At 42.8% G+C, this 16,965-nt stretch overlaps 1 pseudogene; it reads right to left on the minus strand.

Annotated features, from left to right (window-relative positions):
* Positions 1–1,650: 1,650 nt before the first annotated feature.
* On the minus strand, positions 1,651–2,421 carry LOC102499678 (60S ribosomal protein L15-like; annotated as a pseudogene).
* Positions 2,422–16,965: the final 14,544 nt, after the last annotated feature.

Here is a 16,965-nt window from a genome sequence, read left to right on the forward strand (position 1 = left end):
GGTCGCCTCCCCTGCGCTCCCCGGTTCTCCCGCCAGTGGGCGGCCCCTGGGCTCTGTGCCCAGGCAGCGCGCTAGCTGGAGCTCTGCCTGCGGCCCCTCTGCGTCTCCTGGCTCTGCCGCTGACCCCCTCTCTCAGTCCGAGCTCTCGCTTCCTGACACAAGCACACACGTGGGCATGTAGTGTACCCACGCTTTGGAGATTCTCCGGCTCAGGGCAGCGCCGGCTCCAGTCCCTGTGGGGGAGCGCTCCCTCCCTCTCGTGTTCTGCTCTCCCTAAACCTCCCCAACCTGAAATTCTGTTTTTCTAGGAAGTTCCCATGCCATCACTCTCCGGCTTCGCTTTGCTCTCAGGAAGTGCCAGCCAGGCTCCAGAACCCTGGCACAGATTGAGGGCAAGGGCGAGCTGGCTTCCCACCATGCCGCCAGCTGTCAGGTGGCCTCCAGGGACAGAGTCACCTCCTCTCCCACCACCACCCTCCCCAGCCCCCAACAGCTTTAGGCTACTGCCCTGTGAACTGGGGGGGGGGGAAGCGTGCCTGGCATAGTCGCTGCCCGCCACCACTGGTCAGGATCGTTCATGCTGACACAGCACTCAGTCAGCCAAGCAGTATCATCTTCAGGGTTTAGGTCCAAAACCCCAACCCTCACGGGTGGCCTGGGAGTCACCAACTCAGCCAGAGCCCAGCTGGGGCTTGGTTTTGCTTTCCCATCACCCATCAGGATTATGCATAATTCTCTTAGAATCTGAACTTGGTTTTACTAATTTAAACCAACTAGACATTCAAAATGCAAAACTCACAGTAATCACAACCACTAAGTTGTGGCTGGGGAAGCCAGACCTCCCCTGGGTTTTGGGAGAGACCCTGCCGGGATTTTGTGAGCCCGGGAAAGGATTACAAGGTGGCTCCTAAGATCCAGGAGCTGTATCTCAAATTTACAGAAAAGGATGCGAGTAAGTAGGAAGACCTTAAGAAGAGGGCTAAGACATCAGCAAAGGGCAAACAGACCCTAGAGACATCCCAGGAAAAAGGAAGACTGTGGAGGAACCCAGGCTCTGTGTGGAAAGGGACCCTCTCCCATAGGCAGGGGGCCTATCTGCTTCGCTTATCGCTGTATACCTTATGCACTTGGTGAGTATCTGGTGAATATGTAAATGAATTCTTGACCGTATATCTCATCAGGCACATGAGATATCAGGTGGAGGTGGAGTAGAAAAGACTTGGAACAAGGAGGTATGGTCTGTCTCCTCTGTCTTGGGCCTAGCAGCTGCCCTGATCACCACTGGCCTCCTGTGAGTTAGCGATGCAGTGGATGAGAGACCCTAGTTAACCACGTGAATTCTAATGACCTCACAACCATGCTGATTGAAGATAGCTAGCACACCTCTTGTGTTCTTGTCCAACCCTGGGATCTCTAACCAGTAAAAGAAAGTCCTGGGTGCTCCACGATAAAGCTGCCCACTGCAGACTTGCAGAACCAACTTGAAAGAAAGCTGTGATGTCATCCCTGATGTTTGTCTTCATTGGCTGGTCACTTCTCCAGTCTCTTCAGCAATCCTGTCATCTGGCCTAATGGTCTCTTTCTCTTTTTTTTTTTTTTTGACTGTTCTAAATCGTTTATTAGGTATGAATTTTACAAACATTTCTTAGATCAGCAGTAACGGTAGTAACGGTGGAGCTGGAGAGTATTGCGCCTTCTCCAAGCTGCACAGCGAGAGCCACCAATAGTGTGGTGGAACTTGTGGCCCTTTCCAAGGCCTTGGCTTTTGCAGCCTGCGGATGTCAGCCCACGCATCTCCCTGTGCTTGTGGACTGTCTTGGTAATCCACTGGGTGTCAGGGTTTCTTCTGATTGCTTAATGGAATGGATCAATAGGATAATCTTGAAGAATTTGTATGTGGAATCTTCACCCACCCAGTAAGAATTCAGGACTCTAAGAGCCCCACAGTGGCGTCCAGCTCGCTCCCCTGCAACAGACCGGAGGCTCCGAGCAAACTTGAGCTGTTTAACACCATGATGCACAGGCTTGCCATACGTTGCACCCTTGGGGACTGGGCGTTTGCGGCCTCCATGCTGCACATGAATCCCGTATATCACATAACCTTGCTTTGCCTTGTAGTCCAGTCCGTGTGCTTTATCCGGCCTGGTGGGGCAGGGCGCCCGGGGCAGTACTGCCAGCAGTGGACCCGCAGGAGAAAGCGCATCATGTCGGACTGCTTCTTCCACCACAGCTCCTGGATATACTTGTACGCGCCCATCTTGGCTTACTTGATGGCTGCCGCCAGACGGAAAGGAAAGAGCCTTTCTCCCCACCTAATGGTCTCTTTCCATTTACAAAGTCTGCTGTTAAGGGAAGGCTCTATCCTCATTCATTATATAAATGTGGATCAGGATATCTCAGTAGGCTCACTCTTACAGAAGAGTTTAAAATATGTTAGGTCTCTCCTAAAGGACAGCTAGGCTCTGTTCTTCCTTAACAGGAGGGGCTCAAATCCCACAAAGCAGGTAGTTAACCCCATGGGTTTGGAGGTGGCCATCTCCAGCAGCTGTCGAGCTGTGAACATGTGCCAAACAGGTAGAGCCCTTCTGGGGTGCCATGTTGCTGTGCCAGCAGGTAGATGAGTCCTGGGGGAGCAAAATCATAAAGGCAAGGTAGATAAAGTGAGACAGCCAAAGCACCCAGGTGCCAGGCAGAGCAGCCCCTGCTGGGACTGTAGAAGACTTCAGTTCTCTAGGGAGGGTGAGCTTCTATCAGCCTCAGACATGCCTTATCACAAAAAATCAAATACACATGGCAATCCCTTGCCTACCCAGGATGAACATTACAGCTGTAAAGTGTGAGATGGATCTTCAAAAAGTCACTTCAGAGTTTATATACTCACAAGGGCAACTTCCCCACTGCTACTGTGGCTGTGCACATTTTCAAAGTGCCACTTTGGGGAAACCTCTTGTATTTCATATCGAACTTAGTGGCATGCCAAGAAAGTCAGCTTCATCCCTCTGCAGCCACACCTATGTTGTTGGGCTTTTAAAAAATTATTATTATTTGTATTGTCTTATGTGCTGATTCCAGATAGACTAGACTTTTGGCTACTTTCGAAAATCAAAGCCACTCAGGGAACACATTATAATGTGTTAGTATAATCTCATTTCCAAAAGTTACTCTGTGTATCTGAGTGACATCTAACTAGCTGTTGGAAGAGTATGTCCTGGCTGCAGGCAGCCAGCGCAGTGATCCTATGGAGACCCAACATCCAACCTTTCCATCACAGTTACTTGATGTGCCTGAAACACCAAGGGCCCAGGAGGAAATTTAGAACAGCCCATCGAGTTCAACTGGGTCCATGAGTATCTTCTACAATGGTCTTAAAAGAAATGTCTATCTTCTTGATACCTCCAGGGATCTAGAACTCACTCACTGCTCATTTCATTTCCAAAGAAATCTACTGTTGTTTGAGTAGAAACAGACTTGCCTATAGCCTATATCCATGGGTCTGAATTGTGCTCTGGGGACCACACAGAATAAATTTAATGTCTATTCTTCTACATTACATCCCTTTAATTATTCTACAACTACAAATAGGGATCAAGAGAAGGAGAGTCTTCTCTTTTCCAAGCTAAATATTCTCAGTTCTTTCTCCTACTTTCAAGTCATAATATTTATAAGACCTCTGAGACTATGGCACTAGACCTGACACTGTAGTGCTTTAAGCCAAATTCCACATAATAAAAAGTAATTTTCGTATTTCCAGGAAAGAGGTAAAACACAGTGAAAATGAATCAACCCCTTTATATTTTCAGATTAGGTGTTATTCAAACGAAGAGGAAAATATATTAATTAGTGAAGTCTTCAGGGAAAAAATGATACTTCATTTCTTAGGACAGTTTAATTTAGGAACTCTCTTTCCTGGCATGATTTTGTCTATTATTTTCAGATTCATTATGCAAAAAGTTCCCTGCTTCCTCCAAAGAGAAATCTTTGTGTAGAAGCCACCAACAGGATTCTCATTGCCATAGATGCTGTGGCATAAATTAGAATCCTAGAATGTTAGTGCAAGGAAAAAAGAATAAAGAAGCCTTTGTACTTAGTGCATAGCTTGTTCTGTTCTGGGGAGCGGGGGTCAAGATCATGGCATGACAAAAACCCAGATTCCCTCATTTAACCATCCAGTACTCTTTTACAATACTACCTCTGCCTTAGGTGAATCCTGTTGTAGTTTTAATTTGTATTTTCCTATGGATAAAGATGTTGAGGATCTTTTCTTTTTCCGTTTTGCTTCAGGGCATAAGCACTTGCAAGGAAGAAAGAGAGAAAGGGAGAAATCCCCCCAGGGGGATGACCATGCCACATTCTCTTCTCCTCCACTTTCCTTTCAGGGTTTTAGGCACACACGCATACACATCTGGCATGTTTTTCAAGTCAGAGGTCTGGGATTTGAATTGTACAGTGAGTCATATGGGATCTAGCCGCCTTACCCGCCATGCCACCTGCTGACCCAATGTCAAGGATCTTTTCATCTTTTTGGTCATTTTTTCATATTTTTGGTGAAGTGTATGTTGTTTTTGTCTATATTTAAAATTTAGTTCTTAATTTGAAGAACTTATAATATATTTTGAATACTAGTCTTTTGCTTGTCATACATATTATATCTTCTTTCTATCTGTGGCTTAAGTTTATTAACGGTGTCTTTTTATTTTTTAATGCAGAGATTTTTAAAGATTTATTTTTTTTACTATTATTTTTCTTTAATTTAACCAGAGAGAGAGAGAAAGAGAAAGTGAGAAAGCAAGCAACAAGGTCTTGGACTCAAACCATGGTTGGCCATGTGTGAGTCCAGTGCTTTAACCACCATGCCACCTACTGGCCCCAACGGTGTCTTTAAAAGAGCCCCTGTTTTGAATTTTGAGGAAGTCCAACTCCTCTTTCATGATTGTTCCTTTGAGTGCTAAGACATCTTTGCCTATCTCACATTTATAAAGATTTTCTCCTGTGTTTTCTTCTAGAAGTGTTGTAACATCACCTTTTACATTTACTTTTATGTCACAGCTTAAATTAATTTTTCTATGTGACATGAAGTAGGGGCTGAGATTCTGTTTCTCATAAGGATATTCAGTTATTCTAATACTATTTGTTGAACACTATCTTTTCACAATGAATAGCTTTGAAACCTTGGTGAAAACTGGCAGTTTGTGTGGGTCCACTAATTTTTTCCACCCAGCTCCTTTGGATCCTGCTTTGTGACAGCCAGCACCAAGGGACTTTACAAAATGTTTGTGACAGCTTTATTTATAACAAGGTGAACAACAAGGAACAACTCATCTGCTCATTAACAGGAGAAAGGATAAATAGTATCATATTCAGGCAATGGAATACTATTCAGTAATAAAAAGGGAAGTGTGGATACATAAAAACACATGAGTAAATCATAAAGTTCAAAAGCATTATTTTGAGCAAAAGAACCACATATAAAAAGAGGTCAGGTGAGATGGTTCCACTTATACAAGGTTCTAGAACAGTCAAACTGAGCTATGATGATTGACAGAGAGTAGAACGGTGGTGACCTCTGGGCAAAGTTAAAAAAAGACATACGCGAACTTTCTGAGATGGTAGAACTATTCTATACTTGAGGTGATGTTTACATGGGTGCACACATTTTCAACATCTATTCAACTCTAGACGTAAATCTGATATTGTTGTATGTAAAATATCTCCATTTTTTAAGAAAAAAAAAAGGAAGAACAAAAGAAAAAAATAGGTCACAGGATTTGTGAGGAAATTCTCAATGGGATTCTCCAAGCAAACTATGCCAGCTCTTCAATGCATCCAAGTATTCTACCAGCCACAAGGTTAGCTACACTCAGCAGAACTGCTATGGCTGTCTCGCAAAGACCCAAACGAAAAAGTTGCTTCCAGGAAATATTTGGAAGCCACTCAAATGCTCTTTTAAAGGAGACACTCAGATGACAATATCAGTTGTTTCCGAAGAAATATATACACTCTCAGAGAGAAGCTTAACTGCGAAGGATAGTCAAAAAACAGCATTTTGTTTTTACCACAGCTGGTTAGAGGGATTAAGACGTATAAAATAATCTGTGTTGCTTTTCCCACTGTTTAATGCTAATTGAAGGTATTTAGGATCTTAAAATCTCTGACTTATAGAGAACTGACAACATCTACCCAACTTGTCTTCTTTTTCTTGCATCTCTGCTGAATACAAATCTGGTCACGGATCTCATCTAACTGGTAAGTTCAGTACTTCCCAGTCCATTCTTGAAGGACAGTTCTTGTTTTCAAGTTCTTAGCCTTCATTAGCCAGAAATCTCCTTCCTAGTAGCTTTCACATGTAAGACTCTTTTTTACCTTCAGACAAAGAAAGGATTTTAAGTTTCCCACCTACAATCATTTTTGAGTCAAGGGGAAGCCAGGCTATTCATTTGATCCATCCTTTTCCTCCAACACCCCTTCTTGCCATACAGTGCTGCAAAAATACCCACCAATGAAAAGGAAAACGTTTTTACCTTTCCAGGTAGGAAGCGACATAGGTAACTGCATAGTTAGACAAGACCTCTTAACCTCATAATAGCAGCCTCTGCTAAAGGCTGTCATTCCATTCTTAAAGTGGCTTCATTCATGTGGGTAATGAATGGGATTTCCTGCTTCAAAGAGCCTTTTCTAAAGTGAGAATTTCCCACATAAAGTCATGCCTTCTGTTGTTTATTTCCAACATCTTATTTTTCATGTTTGCTGTTTACAAAACAATGTTTCATGCATTACTTCATTTAGTCCTCACTAAGAGCTCACATGGAAAAGAATGTACTATTATTATTTCTGCATTTTATTTTGGAAATAAATCTCAAGCAAACTCACCCAGAATGCCAAAATGGGCAGTTGCAGAACTGGAACCAAAAATACAAGTCTTTCCACATCAGGCTTCGAAAGGCGCATGGACCTCACTATCCAAATATGGAGTGACTGACCGCTGAGAGAACAGAATGGAGCATCGAAGCAGTGTCTGGGGATGGTATGAGAAGCGCAGGGGACAGGATACTGGAGTGAAAGAAAAGGCTGATAATAGGAAGAAGAGTAACCAGGCTCACCTTCACTTGACTACATTTTGGTCAGGTATGACTGTCCTCAGAGAATCTTTCACACACCAGGTGTCCAGAACATGCTATAGCTCCAACTACACTAACAAATCTTCCAGTCCAGCAGGTAAATCAACTACGATTCCTCTAGTAGCAATTGCTATGAAACCCAACTCAAATTGGCTTGGACAATGATGTCCAGAGGAGCACTCTGGTTCATATTGGCTTGATCCAGGACTTGGATAGTGTCATAAAGACTCCTTGTCTTTGGTAATGTCACTCAATACCAATTCTCCATTGTCTCCATAAGCAGACTGATTATCTCCTCATGGGGCAAGTCAATGCTGGCAGCTCCTTCCTACAGCTTTTCAGGGTCAATTAGGCAGAGAATAAAAGAAGTGTCTCTCTTCCTTGCCCCATGTTTGTGTGTGTGTGTGTGTGTGTGTGTGTGTGTGTGTGTGTGTGTTTGTGCGTGTGTGTATATATGAGAGCTTCTGAAAAAAAAACTTTAGATTTGCTCTGATTAGACCAGTATAGGTCATGTGGCACTTGTGTCTCAGAGTTTGGGGTGTAATTATGCTGATTTGGTTACTCTGGGTTAGAGTCCCATACCTCAAATCAAGAAGACAAAGAATGGAAAAGGAGTAGCTTCTTAAGCGACAGTCGGATGTTGTTAGCAAAGGGATATTAGAAAGTTTTTTTGAGGGGAGGGGATTGGGAGCATGTGGGCTGACCAAAGGGAGAGACAGAGAGAGGAGAAAGAAAAGTAAAGTACTCCCTGCCCCCAAGCATGCTCATGCCACAATTCCTTCTGTTTTTTTCTCCTTCTTTTTTGGGATTTGGCTACATATCCATAAATACCAGATGTGTTTCTCAAGTCACCAGAACCCAATCTTGAGCCATGTGATTAGCCATGTGGGATCTAGCTGCCTTAACCATCGGGTCATGGAGCTGGCCCAGGAAAGCAAATTTCAAATGCCCACCACACAGATCTCACTAGAAGGTAACCACCATTAGAACTAGACCTTTGTGGGACCAGCAGTTAGCGTAATGGCTATGTTGCTGAACTCCCATGTAGTTGGCTGTGGTTTGAGTCCCAGACCTGGTGGCTTAAACTCACACCAGGCATGTGTGCATGCATGCCCAAGATCCTGAGGAAAATGGAGGAGAAGGGATTGTGGCGTGGCCATGCCCCCAGGGGATGATTTCTCACTTTCTGTCTCTCTGTCTCTCTCTGTCTTTCTGGCGAGTGCATGCGCCCTGTAGCAAAAACCTCTCCAAAAAAAAAAAAAAAAAAAAGAACAAGAAGACCTTTGTTATGTTCACTACTGTGTCCTCTAGAAAAATCACTGGCACAGAGTAGAAACTCCATAAATATTAAAATTTGCTGGATTAACAAATAAATGAATAAATCTCAAATACTGAAAGAATTTGCTAAATATGGTATTACAATAGTGCCCCCTTATTTGTGGGGGATACATTCTAAGACTTCAGGTAGATGCCTAAAACTGCAGATAGTACCAAACCCTAAAAAACAAACATACAAACAAACAAACAAAAACAACAAAAAAACCTATTTTTTAATAAGATTTATTTATTATTATTATTATTTTAATTTGCTGTAGGGCACATGCATGATGAGAGAGAGAGAAAGCAAGAAAGCAAGCCACCAGGCCCAGGACTCAAACTATGGTCACTCATGTAAGAGTCCAGCACCTTCAGCACCATGCCACCTGCTGACCCAATGTATACTCTTTTCCTATCTAATAACTGAGACAACCACTAAGTGACTAACAGGCGGATAGTTCATGGCACAGAGACCCTGGACAAAGGGATGACTCAGGTCTTAGATGGGACAGAGCAGGATGGAGCAAGACAGTATTAAGACTTCATCATGCTACTCAGAATGGTATATAATTTACAACTTATGATATTTTTATTTCTGGAATTTTTCATTTAATATTTTTGAATAGCAGTTGACTATGGTACCTGAAACTGTGGAAAGCAAAACTGTGAACAAAGGAAAATGACTTTATATAATTATTTTTTCTTGTTTATACATGATTTTGTCTTGCTCATCTCTTCCTTTGTCCAAACAAACATTTCAGAGTTAGTTCATAACTACATAGAGAGTTCATGAACAGCAGATAGCGTAATGGCTATGTCACTGGACTCCCATGTAGTTGACTGCGGTTCAAGTCCTGGATCTGGTGGCTTAAACTCACACCAGGTGCATGTGCATGTGTGCCCAAGATCCCGAGAGGAGAATGGAGGAGAAGGAATTGCAGCATGGCCATCCCCCCTGGGGAGTGATTTCTCACTTTCTGTCTCTTTCTGGTGAGCGCACATGCTCTACAGCAAAAACCTCTCCAAAAAAAAAAAAAAAAAAACCTACATACAGAGGCCATGCCTACTCATGTTAAATTCACCTGTCTGAAAGCCCTTCGGCCACTTAAGCTTGAAGCACGTGTGTGTATATATGTGGTGTATGTTTGTGTGTGCACGCATATAAACTGCACCTTGGAGCTCAATTTCTAAAAACATTTTTTTCACTCTTTACTCTCCCTCAAAAGTCTTAAGAACATTGAGTCAACTCTGTGGGGTAGTGGTAATGTATTGCTCAAGAGAAGCTAGATCCAACATGGCAACTGCCATTCAAATCCCTGGCCTAGTCAGCCTGAAACATGCTGGGCATGTACACAATACAGCAGGCTGGAGAACTGGAGGAAGGATCACAGTGTCTCCAGACCCTGTGGAGAGTACTCATCTCTATCTCTCATGCTTATGCATGTGTTCTGTCAAATAAAGAAAAAGCTTAGAAAAAAAAATTAAGAGCCCATTGCAAGAGGATAATGTGTTCAGAGCAGTGATATGTGGATATACATACACCTTGACCCAGTGGTCTCAAACAGAATTGCCAGTGAATTTCTAAAACTTTTGCCCTGTAGATGTACAGTTTTTGTAGTCATGGAAAAGAAAACTGCCTCTCTCCTGGGAATAAAGGTTGCTTAATCTGACTTGCTACTAACCAACTTCTCCAAGTATGACTCCCAAAGCTGTAGAGTTCTCTAGTCATGATATATGTATAATGTTGAGATTTTACGGGGTATGTGAGACCCCCAAAAAGTATTAAGTTTGGAGTATGTGTTTATTTTTCTGATAAATCCATAGGTTTTCATCTGATTCTCAGAAAGCATCATAGGAAAAAAAAAAAAAAAGTCAAGAATGTCTACTTTAGTATTTACCCACAGTTCCAATAAGCTTGGATCGGCAGCATTTTCAGCCTTGTGCCCCAGATGCAGTGGCATTTCTTAATGATTCTGATTTGAAACAGATTTCCTGCCATGATCAAACTTCCAATTGGGTCCAGTCAAGTATCTAACCCCGTCCCCTGAAATATTCAACCTAGCAAGGGCACTAGCACTTGACAAAAGAGGTGGTAAGTTGTTGGAGCCAGAGGATCCATCAGAGCATCTCTAATGGAGAAAGGCTGACATTTCTGTAAGTAGGGCTCCCTTCTCAAAAGAAATGACCAACCTCCTCAGGACAGGAATCCTCAAGGTCTTTGTTCTATATCATCCACATTTCCTTGCCTTGTCTTCTCTTTGTGACATTAGAGACATTTATATGAGACTTCCAAGATTGGGTCAGCATAAGGATTACCAGGCCAGACAAACACAAGAATTGGCATGTGATGACCAGCTCCCAGTGACCACTTTCTTGAAATTTCTTGACTTAGTGGATTATCTACTGCTCTTTTCACTACAGCATCAATTTATCCTTCTAATGGTAACAATCCCTAAATTTCTCCTGGGCACTACTGTGATGCAAAGTTTTGACAGACACCTTGGCATCTGGTGAAACCAGGAAGGTCTTGAATAGCCTCCCAGCAACTTTCCTCTCCATTCCGTTCTTGTAAACAAGCAACCAACCAACTCTCCTCATAAAGGGCACAGGAGCAGTTCCTGCTTATCCTAAGTGTCAGGTTTCAGATCCCTACCAGTTATCAGAATTCATCATGGGCCAATCACATCCTCCAGGGGATGGAGTCACCTCACCTTTTTGATACTATGGGCTCACTCTACCCTTTTGATACTATGAAGCCTGCTTCCCACAGTCCCCAGTTTTTCACTCTGTTCCCAAGTGCTGCCTCCATGTGGCCCTACAGGGCAGGAATGTAGGGTCCTCCTCCTGAGTTGTGCTGTCTATAGGATGAACAAACTGCTGATTCCATGCATCCAGTGTTAGAAGTCACTTGTCAGCGGGACCAGCAGTTAGTGTAATGGCTATGTCACTGGACCCCCATGTAGTCGACCGCAGTTCGAGTCCCAGACCCAGCAGCTTAAACTCACGCCTGATGCATGTGCGTGCGTGCCCAAGATCCCGAGAGGAGAAAGGAGGAGAAGGGATTGCGGCGTGGCCATCCCCCATGGGGGATGATTTCTCACTTTCTGTTTCTCTGTCTCTCTCTGTCTGGTGAGCACATGCACCCTATAGCAAAAACTTCTCAAAAAAAGAAGTCACGTGTCAGTCACCCCATAACCCTAGAACAGGAGACCTTCCTAGCCAACAGGGCAAATGGGAGACGATTAAGACAACAACCTCTCCCCAACTCTCAGATCTTAGACTTTCAGTGAGGATAACTTCACAGGCCTGGGACCAACAGTTAGCTTAATGGCTAAGTTGCTGAACTCCCATGTAGTCCACCATGGTTTGAGTCCTGGACCAGGTGGCTTAAACTCATGCCGGGCATGTGTGAGTGCATGCCCAAGATCCTGAGAGGAGAATGGAGGAGAAGGAATTGCTCATAGCCATTCCCCCCCGGGGCGCGATTTCTTGCTCTCTGTCTCTCTCTTTCTGGCAAGCAAAAAAAAAATCTAAAAAAAAAAAAAAAAAAAGAAAAAGAAAAGATAACTTCACAGGCCTGGGGGATGTGTATTAGACTCAGACTTGGCCAATTAGCGCACACATTCTCCCAGCCACAGTGATTGGTTTAGTGATGGACATGTGACTCAGGTATATTCTGTAAGATGTAATATAATTTCTGCTCCCATTGTTAAGGAAGGTGCTTTTTCTCATTTGGAGTTAAATCTTGGAGAATGTAGAACTGTATCTGTCATCATATCAATCCTGAGGATTAAGTTACTAAGGAGGAGAGCAGAGAGATGACTTGGGGAGATCAGGCCCTGTTGACATGTATGCAACCCTGAGGCAAGCTGTATCTAAAGCCACTAATACTTGCACCTACCCATTATGTGAGATCCGAGGCACCTATCCGATATGTGAGACCCAACTATCCTGGTTTTGTTTATGATAGTTTGGCTTAGAATTTTTCTGTCATTGAGACTTGATGGATCATTAAAATTTATTGTATAAATCAAAGAGTATTTGCCAAATATCTACTATGTGCCAAGCATCACTGAGAGATATGTGGGGGATACAGGAAATATAGAGGCTACAAGTATTTACTTATGAAAGAAAAATCAACACCCACAAAGCAGGAAGCTAGTGACTAAGCACCATATTTAATGGTGCAGATACTAACAAGGAGAGAGTGAGAGAGGTAATCCTGTCCACCCATCAGCTGTTAGATAAATTCCCTCTCTGACCAGAGGAAAGAGATGTCACTTGGACAAAATGGCCCCTTCCCCTCTTACTTGTAGTTCATTTCCTTATTCAATTCTCAGGTCTGTTTTATAACTTTCCAGGACACAAAATGTTCTGACACTTGAGTAATAAGTGATATTCACAAGACGTTTTCCCCTTCTCCATGCAAAGGGTGCTAATGAGAATGGGTACATATCGCCCCTCCTCCCAACCTTTATCTAGGTAGTAAGTAACTGTCCTCCCCTCTGTCAAGTTCCTGATCATCATTAGGTCTAAATACCAACAACATATTTAATCTATGTACTGAACAAGCAAAATGGAGATATGGTCAATTCAATCATGGGCAACAATCTGCAAGATTTTCTGTGGTTGTATTTTTCTGAGTTAAAATGGAAGGTTAATAAATAGGCCGAGATCCTAGTTTGTTCATTAACTAGGGCAGCCAGTAGGAGCCATTTCTAAAGCAGGAGACCCTGGAGAAGAGGTGATGGATGACAGAATCAGCCAGTGGTCTCAACAGAAACACAGTGAAGGGCACACCTTTCAGGAGCTGAGTCTGTGCCAGCATCTGTGTGTTTACATCATCTAGCTCTGACTTTCTTGAGTTTTAATTTTGAAATATTTACAAGTTACATTATGTAACAATGACTATCCACATAGCCTCACCTTGATTCTCTAAGTATTAACATTTTGCCACATTTATTTTATTCTCCCCCTTCTCTCCCTCTCACTCTCTCTTCCTGCATGTATATACGTACACATGTATGTCAGTAGGTATATGGATAGGTGTGTGTGTTTATATCTATGCACATTTTTCCCTCTATTATTTAAAAATAAGTTGATAACATTATGACATTTCAGCCCTAAAAACTTCAGCATGGGTTCCTAAGGATGTTTTCTTACATAATACTATTATTATGATAGCTGAGAAAAAATGGACAATTCTATAACATTATTCACTATTCAGTCCATAGCCTGACATCTCCCAAATATGTTTTATAGTTCATATAGAATTTGATTATACACATTTTATTTGGTCATTACACTTCTTAACTCTTCATAATTCCCCTCCCCCCTATTTTTTTCATGGCATTGACATTTTAAAGAATTCAGGTCCTCAAATTTTAAAGAATCCAGATTCTCTTTCTTATCAAATACTAAGACTGTCAATTCAACATTTGTGATTTTTCTCTTTGTTTCTGCCTGGTAGTGTTGAACTTGTTCCTTTCCCTCCACCCTCTGGGTAATTCCTATAAACTGGGAATTACCTCTATAGACTTAATTTGACTCAGGCTAAGCATTTTGGACAATGTACTTGATGGAGGAGCCTGAGAACTTCAAATTGCATGATATCAGAAGGCCCATAATGCCAGGCTGTGCCTTTATTGATGATGATCAATTTGATTACATGTTTAAAGTGATGACCACCAGATCATTCTATATTTTTTCCTTTGTGATTAGTAAGCATACAGAGTTGTTTTGACTTCAGCCTGTCATCTAGGTCCTATCCAGCTAGGTACTAAAGACCTCTCACCTGAAAACTCAGCCTTGGCCACAAATCAATATTAATCGAGCCAGACAGCAGCACAGAAGCCCTAATCCAGCAGCCATGTCGAAGAAGGGGATTTGGAAATGGAGAGAAATTAATTTTATAGACAGATCTACGGATTGAAAGTTAGCGTGAGCCCCAAGTCTCCACATGTCCACAGAATCAGTCTCGAGCCCAACCTTAACCATGTGTGTGTGTACTCTGGCCACTGTCCCAGCTCCAGGACTACACCTCGGACCCCTGCTGAGACTAGATCCTTGCCCTGACCCAAGCTTATTGGACTCACCTATTGTTGCAAGTCAGTCTTCCTGGGAGTGGAGGGTAGAGAGAAGATGGAGTCCCTGGGACAGATAGAGCAAGGATCAAAGGCTGGTGGAGAATATCATTTAACGTGATTTTTGGTAGAATCCAGTTTTGCGCCTGGGTAAGGCCCCTTTTGTGCACCCCCAGCCACTACTTGGAAACAGATTTAAATCTCAAAACCATACCTCTACCATCTACAGGCCAGAGTTGTCACCAGTCTGAGAAAACTGCTGCATCATTAACCAGCTCAGACCTCTTAGCCCAAATGCCACCCACCCACTTCTGACTCATTCTCCTCTGTAGGACAGTCATATGTGACACCCAGAGGTCGTACAGAGCCCAGGAGTCTTCTCCACCTAAGACCTTAGGTACATGATCTAACCTCTCTGAGTCTCTGTTTCTTTACTTAGCATCCCTTGGCTACTACTATACTTTTGGTCCTGATTTCAAATCCAGACCCTGAGATGTCTTTGTGCTAGGGAACACTCTGAAAGCCTCAGAGAGAAATCCACCTCTTTTCTCTTTGACTCTAAAGCAAGAAAATCGACAAATAAACCAACTCGCTTGTAGATTTCTCAGTAAATGCCAGTTCCTCTCTACCAGCTTATTTTTGTTGCTTTTAATGCAAATAATCAACATTCCAAATAATGATAATAGAGAAAAATCTGTTTTTACAAAGAAGCTGGACCTCTTAAGGAGTTACATGTTGTACATTCTGAACACTGAATGGTTGGTTTTTAAAATAGTATAATCATACACAATGTCTAACCAAGTCCTATGAGCATGATATAGACAAAAAGATACCCTGTTCCCAGAAGGAAACACCCTCATTTTCAGCCTTTCCTCCTCTGTGCCATTAGAAATAGTTAATAAATTTATTGGGAAGAAGGAAGAAGAACATGTGCTTTGCAGCTAGGCCCATCAGGTACGTGGTCTTTTTTGTTTTTTTTCTTTTTTTGGAGAGGTTTTTGCTATAGGGCACGTGCACTCACCAGAAAGACAGAGAGAGACAGAGAGACAGAAAGCGAGAGATCATCCCCCAGCAGGGATGGCCATGCCACAATCACTTCTCTGCCATTCTCCTCTCGGGATCTTAGGCACGCATGCACACGTGCCCGGTGTGAGTTTAAGCCACTGGGTCTGGAACTCCAACCGCTGTTGACTACATGGGAGTCCAGCATCATAGCCATTACACTAACTGCTGGTCCCAGGTATGTGGTCTTGATACAGCCATAGAGTCCTATAGACCTAGGTTCAAACCCCATCTCTGTTGCTCATTTATTGAATGACCTTGGACTTGCCTTGCAGAGCATTTAGGGTGCCCAGTGAGATGCAGCCTAGAGCACATGGCACATGGCCAGCACTTGGGAACGGAACAACAGGCATTATTTTGGCCATCATTTTGCCTTCAGGAATAAAGTTGATGGGTTAAATGGCTCATTCCACTAAGCCCTCGTGGAGACTCTTACTCAGAGTCTTCTGCAGTTTGACTTTGACTCTGGGTTTATCTGTCTGTCCTGAAGCTGGTAGACTGAAGGAGAAGGGGGCTGGCATTAATGCAGGCTGCATGCTAGAAGGTGACGGTTTCAGACCTGCTACTTAGGGCTCTACTCAAATTATTAAATAAAATAAAATATATTTTAAAATAATTATAAAATTATTTTATATAAAATAAAATATATTAAAATATATTTTAACCACCTTAACAACAGAGTGAAAAAGAACATACACCTTCCGAGGTGACCTGCTCTGAACACAGCAGAGATTGCCAGGGTGCAAACCAGTACAGTGGTATAAGTGAATTTTTGTGCAAGCTTTGTCTTCCATCTCTTCATAGGTCTAGCCTTTGCTCAAAGGTGACAGTCAGGAGTGCTGTACTCTATGCTGGTCATTTAATAAATGTCTGGCCTCTGCACATTTCTTTGCATCAAATGCACAAGTGAGGGCAGCACCATCTGCCCAGTGCTCACCCTTGTTAATTTGAAACCACTGTGCAGCAACAGGTGAAGTTCGAACACACCGACCACACAGTGTGTGCTGTCCCCTCAGAATACTGCCGTACACTGGAGGGAGGTTTTACTTTTCCCAACAAGTTCTGCTGCAAATTGCCTGACTTAAGTTTGCTGGAATGGAAGGAACCATTGACCATTGTTAATGGATCAATTTTGAAAGCAGTATTACCTATCTCTCAGCTTCTAGACTGGTTTAATTAAAGAATATATACTGCAATTGCAAGCAGGATCTTAAAACTCCATTGTTTGTGTTTGAACTACATACCTCTTGAAAACAGAATTTTTCTCTTCCAAAGAACATGCAGAAGCAAAGGGACTGCTGAGAGGAAAAAGGTGGCATCTGTGAGTCACAACCACACCTTCGCTTGGAGTTTTTCAGAAGTCCCTCCCTTCCCCTCCCCCCTTCCCC

This window comes from Tupaia chinensis, unplaced genomic scaffold (assembly GCF_000334495.1).
Source record: "Tupaia chinensis unplaced genomic scaffold, TupChi_1.0 Scaffold000113_1, whole genome shotgun sequence".
NCBI classification, from domain to species: Eukaryota; Metazoa; Chordata; class Mammalia; order Scandentia; family Tupaiidae; genus Tupaia; species Tupaia belangeri.